At 61.4% G+C, this 8,726-nt stretch overlaps 1 long non-coding RNA gene across 3 annotated transcripts; it reads left to right on the top strand.

Moving 5' to 3' along the window:
• The first annotated feature begins 1,019 nt into the window (after window positions 1-1,019).
• Window positions 1,020-5,214, top strand: LOC141371901 (uncharacterized). Of its 3 annotated transcripts, none has more exons than XR_012377224.1 (3): window positions 1,020-1,771; window positions 2,339-2,531; window positions 5,101-5,214. It is a non-coding gene; the product is annotated as an uncharacterized lncRNA (long non-coding RNA). The 3 variants fall into 3 exon arrangements; XR_012377225.1 differs by lacking the exon at window positions 5,101-5,214 and adding an exon at window positions 3,914-4,299; XR_012377226.1 differs by lacking the exon at window positions 5,101-5,214 and adding an exon at window positions 3,054-3,432.
• Window positions 5,215-8,726: the final 3,512 nt, after the last annotated feature.

Raw genomic sequence — 8,726 nt, 5'->3', positions numbered from 1 at the left:
CAGGAGGAGGTGCACCTCACCCCGCGCTCTCAGCAAATGCGGGCCTGCTGCAAACCTCACGCATCCCCCACCAGCTTTCAGGAATGCTGGCCAGACTCACGGCTGGGAAGGAAGATGACCAACTACGCCCCAGAACCAACAGGCCAGTCCTGACATCAGAAGCCCCACTGTTTCCTGGATGGAAGCTGCTGGCCCCTTTTACTTGTAGGGCCCAGAGCAGACTGCGGACCACACGTGGAATAAGAACACCAGGCCATGTTTGTGTGCCCTGCCAGACTTTGCATTATGTGTCCTTGTCACGATATTCAGACAGGTTGGGGCTCAGTGGCAGCACCCACAGCACAAGGGGCTGGATGGAGCTGGGGGACAGACAGCAGAACATCAGGGCCCTGGAATCAGCCACCCTTCCTACAATTTGCACAGCAGATCGTTCAAGTTTTGAGAATCTCGTGAGCTGGTTAACATCCTGTTGGTAGCTTGCCACCTGCCACGTGGGCGTGTTTGCACCAAAGAAATTGACACTTGCTACAAACCACTCCAATCAGAGTGAAAAGGGTTCAAGCGGATAGCAGATACATCTCACCCACCAAGACCTGCTCCACATTCAAGGGACACCCTGGAAGCCCCTCGAGGCTCCATGCCCATCACCCCAGGGGACCCGGGGAAGCCACAGCCCCTCCCCTCTTCCACACCCTCCCAGGCGAGCTGGCCCCTCTCCTGCTTCTCCCCCTCACCAAGCCAGGGCCGCGGCACGGGCAGCACAGTGCCCACGGCCCCCACCAGCTGCTCAGTGGGGGCAGCGCTGTGCCAGCTCGCGCTAATGGCACTGAGGGTGGGTCTTCACCACCAGAAAGCCGTGGGAGCCTAGAGCAAACCTGGGTCATCCCTCACGCCCCACTGCCCCACCCCCAGCAGGTCAGCAAGTGCAAACTTGGCCTGAGCACCGCCACTACCTGTGGGGATCTCCCCGGTGGCCTGCCCTCCCTACATGTCCAGCAGGTGGATGGATGCCCAGCACCTAGCACTGCTGCTGCTGCAGGTGCATGGCATAGAAAGCCAGGAAACAGGGTGCAGCCAGGGCCTAAATAATGACCTGGGGGGACATGGGCCAAAGTGCAGGCTGGCCTCCTCCAAGCATGAGGACGGGCAGGCATGCTCAGTGCAGGGACAGGCTCAGGCTGCCAGCAGGACTTGAGGCCTGCCCCACGGCCTCCCTCCTCCAGCTCTGGCCACCGCTCCAAACGTTTGGCTGAGCAGGAAGCCAGCTCTGACCACAAACACGGGAATGCATCCCCCAAACCTATCTTGAGGTAAGTGCCCAGGGGCAGCACATCAGCTGCCACAGGCCTGAGCCAGGCACTTGGAGGGGCTTCCTGGACTCTGCCGCACACCAGCCCCCTGCCACTGCCCACCACTGCCAGGGGATCCCAGACTGCACACCAGCCCACCCCCTCCCCCCACCGCCCACTACTGCCAGGGGATCCCAGACCGCACACCAGCCCACCCCCCTCTCCCCACTGCCCACCACTGCCAGGGGATCCCAGACCACATTGTTGGAGCTCTGAGCAGAGTGCCTGGTGCTGGCATGTGCTCCCTGAGGGCCAGTGGTCACTACAGGCCACAGGAGTCCTTCCACAGTGGCCCGAAGCGGATCCTGCCTCCAGCTCGACATCACCCACCCCGGCAGAGTCCGTGAGGCTCAGGGGAGACACGTGCAGAAAGGGCTGGGCACTCTCCAGCACACGGGTGTCCACACTCTGCGGTACTGACGGTAAGGGGCCCACCCCCTTTCTGCAAACACTTCGCTGAAACAGGGCGGGACCTCCCTCCCCCACTCAGCCCCCTGCAAACATCTGGGGACGGCCACAGGGCTCCTGGTGTGCTCTCAGGGTGGCAGTGTCCAGCCCTCTCCCTCTCACAGAGCCCAGAAGCCCAGGCACCAGCTCCCGGGGGGGGGGGGGGCGGGGCAGCCAGAGCATAAGAGGCTGGGGGCCACTCACAAGCCCTGCCATCCCAGATGCCAGGACCCACCTCTCAGGAGACCATCAAGGGGACGGTCAGAGAGCCTGACCCCTGCGAGCTGCCCCGGGGAGGGAAGACGCTCAGAGAGGCTCCCCGGGCACAAAATTGCACAGGTCACCCAGCACTGTCCCCTGTGGGGTGGCAGGCAGAGTGAGTGGTTGTGTCCCTGCAGGAGCATGCACACCATCACCCTTCAGATGGAGGCCAGGCCTGGGGGTCAGTCCTCTGCCCAAAACACAGCGGGATGGCAGGTCCAGGGCAAGTCGAGCTATGGTGAAAGCCTGGCCTTGCCTTTTTCCCCTGGATGCTTCTCCAGGTCGGACAATGGTGTGACAGACACTGCCGAGCACACAGGAGAGCCACAGGCCACCTTGGGAAGCCCCCGGCGGGAGGCAGCAGACAGAAAAGGACCTCCTGGGGGCCCACAGCCGGCAGGCATCAAGCCCACCGCCACACACGCCAGCCCACGAGGACAGGGGCTTTCACCCTCTGCTTGCGTTTCTGAACAGGTAGGTTGTGTCCAGAAAAGGCTTCTTTTGCAAAAGGAAAAGAGTACAAAGTTATTTCTAGTTTGAAAAGCTGCTCAAGCACAAACCAACCCAACCCTGCACTCGGTCAATGGCCAAGTGTTTGGAGCTTCTGTTTCTCCTCCTCCGAGGCCTGGGGACGCTGCCTGGGGGTCAGGGGGAGGGCTGAGCAGCCCAGCGTGCTCCATGAAAGGGAAATCCTAGGACCACCATGAGTCCAAAGTAGGGACTTGCGCTCAGCAGCGCTGCCAGCCCCTGGGATCCAGGTGGCCGCACCCAGATCGCCTGGACGTAGCCCACCTTTCAGTGCAAAGCACAAACAGGAACCAAGGCATGCCACCCACGGCTCCTGCCACTCGGCCTGGTGGCACGCAGAGCCACACTACCATCCCTCAGCCTCCCTGGTCTGGGCGGGCTCAGGACTGCATTCTGAGACCAGGAAGCAAATGCTGCTTCCAGAAAGAAATTAAAACTGCAACAGACCACTAGCTGATCCTCTCACAGGGCCAGCTATGAACTGAAAGTAGGGGACAGAGTGCAAAGTGACATGGGGTTCAAAACGGTGTGAGGTACGGCTGCCGTGGAGTCATGCAACACCAGCTCTCAGGGGGTCTGCCTGTCTCCCCAGACACCCAGACGCCCTGGGATCCTTCAGTGTCCTCAGGAACAGCCTCCCCCTGTGACGTGTCCAGCACCCACCCCATCCCTTGCCCCCTGTGACGGCCCCGCCACCCTCGGGCCCAGCCCTTACTGCTGCCCTCCAGGGTCAGGCCAGTGGGAGCTGACAGTGGCAAAAACACCAAGAAGTATGTTGAGTGGTCAGTCACGGCCACAAGCCCTTCACCCCTGCTGATGCTGAGACGCTCGTGTGACCAGAGGTCAGAGCGGCCGTGTCCACTCAGATGACAACACTGAGGCTCCTCCCCCCTCGGGGTACTTTGGGCATTCGGGGACGTAAGCTACGGTGGGGGGTAGGCAGCTAAAGAATGAGATGGCCCTGCGGTCACCACACCAACATCAAAGACACTGGCAAGGGGGGCCATGCAGAGGGCGGCAAGGAGCACCCACTAAGCCTGCCACACCAGAGTTCAGAACTCGGCTCCTCTCACTGGCTGACCTCCAGGACTGCTGTCACCTACTGAGTGCTCCCAACCCAACCCCATGGACAGACACGGGTGCCGTGGCTTCCTACCCACAAGGATGTAGGGGCCAGGGACATCCTGGCCAATGGCTAGGGAGCTGGGTGACATGGGCATGCTGGGCTGGAAAAGGAGCTGTCCTGGTTCCCAAGTCACCCAGAGGGGACACGGCACAGCCAAGGGTCTGGGACCAGAGCCTGAGGGTCTCTGTACGCCCATTTACAGGCACTCTGCAGACACAATGAGGTCACACGTGCAAGGCATCATTAAAACAGGTCTGTGTCAAACACATTCAGCCTTCCATCTCGCCTGTGTCCCAGCAGAGCGGGAACAGCCCCTCAATGTCCTCCCAACTGCACGTTAAAGCCAGCCATGCAGGGAAGCATCCTGTCTGTCAGAGAAGCAGAAAGGCTCTTGTTGCACCCACTGCTCTCCCCTGGGCCTGTGTCTCCAGGTGGGGCCCCTCTTCAGCCCACCAGGCTTGGGCTCTGTGCAGGAACACAGGGCCCCCAGCCCCGCCCCTTGGCCATGCCAGGCTAGGGAGAAACGCCAGGGCAGAAGCCTGGCCCCGTGGCCACCAGCCCAGCCACACTGGCTGGAGACAGACAGAAGGAGAGACAGAAAATGGCCATGGGGCCACCTCGGCCTGCTCCTGTGCCTACTGCCAAGGACCTCCAGCACCTGCTCCTCGAGGGAGTCCCCGAGGGGGTACCCCAGGGCTCCCATATCATGAAGGAAACAAAGGCAAATTGGGGCCCTGAAAGAGTCTGGCCCCATCTTGTGGCCCAACCCCGTTACGGCTGGGTGGGGGACACCAAGAGGTGGATCACAGAAGGAGGGAAGAGAAAAAGCCCAGCTGGGACCCCATTTCTCGGAGTCCCCCATCAGCCTATGGCAACACGTCCTGGGTGCTGGTCACAGAAGGGAAAACTGAGGCCCAGGGTGCTCAGAGCTAAGAGGTGGCACGGCCAGCTCAGAGCGCTCACACCACTGCACAGCCTCTTGGGCAACTGAGGCCCCCATGGGCACCCCCACCACTGCAGACAACCCAAGAGCCCCAGGGACACCTGACCTCGCCTCAGCTCCGGCACCCACCCCACTCAGGACACAAGCAGGAAAGCCCACAACCACCGTGCCCAGCTAGGAGTGAGGCCTCACAGGATGGACTGGAGTCTGAGGCTGCTCATTGCCTGCTTCCCCAGGGGGACCAGGCACGTCCAGATGGAGTATGTCGGATTTCAGAACCCAGCGAGCCCACCATTCCGGGGGGATGGGGGATCTCTCACACACACCCCCACCCCCAGAGCCTGGGATAACGTCCCAAATCAAACACAACATTCCGCAAGGAAACATACAAATTTTCATCCTAAGGATAAATAAGGATCACAAATGGCTTTTTCTCTGCTGCCAAGGGTCAGGTTTTGCTGTGAAAGAATTAGGAAAAAAAGCTCCATTCCCAGAGTTTCTGGTGTCCAAGGTGGAGCCGAGGATGGTAGCCGTGAGGACAGTTGCCCGTCACTGGGGTCAGCTTCTACACCCAGCCTGGGACTCTAGCACGTCACATGGGTCCAGCAATCACGGGTGGGCGAGGGTGGGTGGGCGGCGGCCCCGGGACTCCACCGCCTGAGCCAGTTTGCTAGAGATGCCTGCTTAAAAGTGAACGGAGGGGCATCTACTTCAACACTGGCCATTTGATAATCTTTCAGATTCAATGTCAATGCTTTGGGGGAGATAGTGGTATTGCGGTTATAAGTTTTCTAGAGCCATTACCTTTTAGAAACAGGTAACTCAAAGTCTTCCGAATGAGACCCACAGCTTGCTTCCCGATAATGGGGGTGGGGCTTGAAAATGAGCAGGGGTCTGGAGGAGACAGGACAAACCAGAAGCTGAGCACTCTGGGGGCTGTGGACTGCCCCTCCACTTCTGTCTGCACTGAAAGCGTTACAGCATCAGGAGAAGGGCGAGCCTCACCTTCCCTTGGGTGTTCGGGGCCCTGCACCCCCCACCCCTTCACAGCAGCTGTGAGATCTGGGGAACACGATCTTGCTCCCCACTCACCGGGGTGGAAAGAGGACCCCCATGCACGGGGTGGGTAAGTAGAGGTGCCAAAGAGACCACAGACCTGAGGACTAGACACAGACTTAGAAAATCTGTAAGCTGCAAGGTCTGCCCTCACCCCCAGCTGCCCCGGGGGAGGGGGTGTAGGTCGTGTCTCCTGGGGTAAACACACAGGAACAAAACGTACAGCTCCAATTCACTGACCTCAGAGCCCACAGGCCCACCTCATGCAAGCTGGCTGGAAACCATTCTTCTAGAATGTGGGCCTAAAGGTTTGTAAGCACACATAATGCAGGACCATTTAATTTCACCGTGAAGCCTCCCTGTAGCCAGGGAGCCTCCAGAATGTGCGCACAGGGCTGTCAGAGCACAGTGCCCCCCGCGCACCCATGGGCAGCCACTTCACTCCAGAAAGCTATTTACTGCAGATGACACCCCCTGGCGCGGGCAGCCCTCGCGGTCATGGAGCGCGGACTCCAACGTGGCCACACCCCACAGGGAAGTGGCGTGCCTCCCGGGGACAGCCAGGAAGCCTTCGCCGAGCGCCCACTCTGTGCGAGGCACCGTCGGGCAGGGATGGAGCCCAGTTTCTCAGAGGGGGAGACTGAGGCTTAGACAACCCGCCCCACTTTCCAGGGGGACACCCGCCAAGGCAGGAAGGCAGCACGTGCAAACTGGGTGAAGGTCAAAGTGCAGACAAGCCGCCTTTGACACAAGAGGATCTGAAACTGCCCAGAGCGGAAACTCAGATAAACCACAAAAACCCTCAAACACAAGTGAAAGCCAGAGATCCGGAGTCCTGGCGAGACCCTGAGGAGGGTTTCTGAAGTGGGCAGCCGGCAGGAGAGGGCAGGGGACACTGCCTGGTCACCCCACCCTCCGGAGCCACACACGCTCCACTCTGAGGGGCTCTGTGCCCCCTGGGGGGTGGGAGGGGACCCCGGCACTGCAGGCTGCGAGACAGGGGCTGGACTGGAGGCAGCGGGCCATCTCCCCACCCCTTCCCAAGGGCCTGGACTCAGCCTCTGGGACTCCCTCCTCCATGGAGAACTAGAAACCTGGAGAAAATGCAAAACTCCACCCAGGGACTCACTCAGCCCATGGGAACATCAGGAAAGACCTTGTTCAGGGTCCCTGGACAAATGAGGAGTGGGGGCCTCTGTCCAGTCGCCATTGTGGAAAACACCCCCACGACTGGGCAGCCGCTGCAGCAGCCCTCCCGGATGGAGGGAAGGGGCGTGAGAGACCCTGCCCCTGAGCCACAGGCGGCACCTGAGGTAGGCTGAGACCAATGCTCCTGGGCATCTGGGACCGAGGCCGGCGGCGGAGGGTGGAGCACCTTCAGCCTGGAGAGGCCGGGATGAAGCTGGGAGGGGGGGGCAAGGCATTTCCAGGCTGGCCTGGCCAAGAGCGAGGAGCCCTTCTTTGGGCCTAGGCCAGGAGAGCCCCAGCTTTCAAAGGGAGGGTCGAGGGGCCGTGGGGGAGGGACAGGTTGGGGCAAAGCTGCACAACTCTGCAGGGGCCTGGACCGCAGAAGGGCAGGGGCCGGCGCAGGTCCTCAGGAGACTCCTAGTGTGGGGGGCACCTGAGAACGCTGCCACTGAGGGGGGTGACCAGAGGGAGGAGTGAGTCCCCAGTCTTGGCTAGGGAAGGGGACAAGGGGCAGGGCTGAGCTTGCCTAGGCCCGCCTCGTCCTGCTCAGATACTCTTCAAAAACTCAGCCTCCTGAGGTGGGTGTGGGTGGGCTCACCCTCTCTCTGTGCCCCTGGGGGTCTCCGTGCCCGTGCAGGCCCCCCACTGCCACACTCCGGTCCGGGTCTCCTTATAGTCCACCCTGGCATGGCATCGGTAGGGGTCACACGAGCTCCATCTTCCGGGTGGGGCCAGACACTCAGAGGCGAAGGGGCACAAGGTCGCCCAGCCAGAGAGAGGCAGAGGCGGGCCCCCCACCAGACTCCCAGCCAACGCCTCTCGGAACCGCCTACCCAGCCAGCAGCCTGCTAGCTGAGTGCCGCCCCAGAGAGGGGCACCTCTGCCCCCAGGCAGCCAGGTGAGCCGCCACAGGGTGCACGCTGACCAGCGGCCACCCTGGGGCTGGCCATCCGGGTCTCAGGAAACAGGATCCGTGAGGCCAGGGTTGGCTTCCATGACAGATGGAGCCAACTGCCTCCTCCGGTGGGGCCAGGGGAGGGGACCCCAGGGGAGCACACAGGCAGGCTGGGCCCACCGCCCGCCTGGCCCTGCTGGCCGCTGCCTCCTGCCCACACTCTGGGACCATCCCACCCTGCCCAGACAGGGAGTAGTGTGGCCCCAGCCAGGGCCCCGACCCCAAAAGGTCTAGGTCACACCTGCCGTCCAGCAGCAAGGGACCCGCCCCCAGCTGGCCTCGTCCCATCAAACGTGTGGGCACTCCACCGGGCCGCTGTAGGACTGTTACAAGGCCCCAGATCTAGCAGGCAGATGGACTCATGCTGTGCTCCCCTCACCTTCCTGACGCCCCGCTGTGTCCTCCAGGCTCTGCACCCACAGCACCTACGGGGCGGGAGCCCCCAGCCCACCTCACACGCTCCCTCAACCCCATGTTTGCTAAAGTCTTATACTTCTCCCCAGCCCACTGGCCCTTCTTGAGGAAACCAAACTCTGAAGGCTCCTTTCTTGCCCGAACATCAGCCCTAACTCGAACCTGAGACCCCACTGCAGGAGGCGCCTCCAGCCCTGCCAAGCAGGGCTCATGGCTCAGCTGTGAGGGACCAGGCCAGTTGCACCCGCTCACCTCGGGGAGGCTCTGTCCCCATAGGTCTTTTGACCTCTCCCCTCGTACCTCCAGAAAGAACACAAAGAGACATGGTACCAGGGATGCCTCTCAAGGGGTGTAAGGCCCAGGGAATTTGGGGAGTTACACACGCTCGGAAACACTGAGTTCTGGCATCATTCGTTGGGAGAGTCCCAGCAACACCCATATGCACCCCTGCAGGGCACC

Source organism: Callorhinus ursinus, unplaced genomic scaffold (assembly GCF_003265705.2).
Source record: "Callorhinus ursinus isolate GAN/ISIS: 27379988/994484 unplaced genomic scaffold, GSC_fseal_2.0 scaffold122, whole genome shotgun sequence".
In the NCBI taxonomy this organism is placed as follows: Eukaryota; Metazoa; Chordata; class Mammalia; order Carnivora; family Otariidae; genus Callorhinus; species Callorhinus ursinus.
This window is presented reverse-complemented; position numbering and strand designations above follow the sequence as displayed.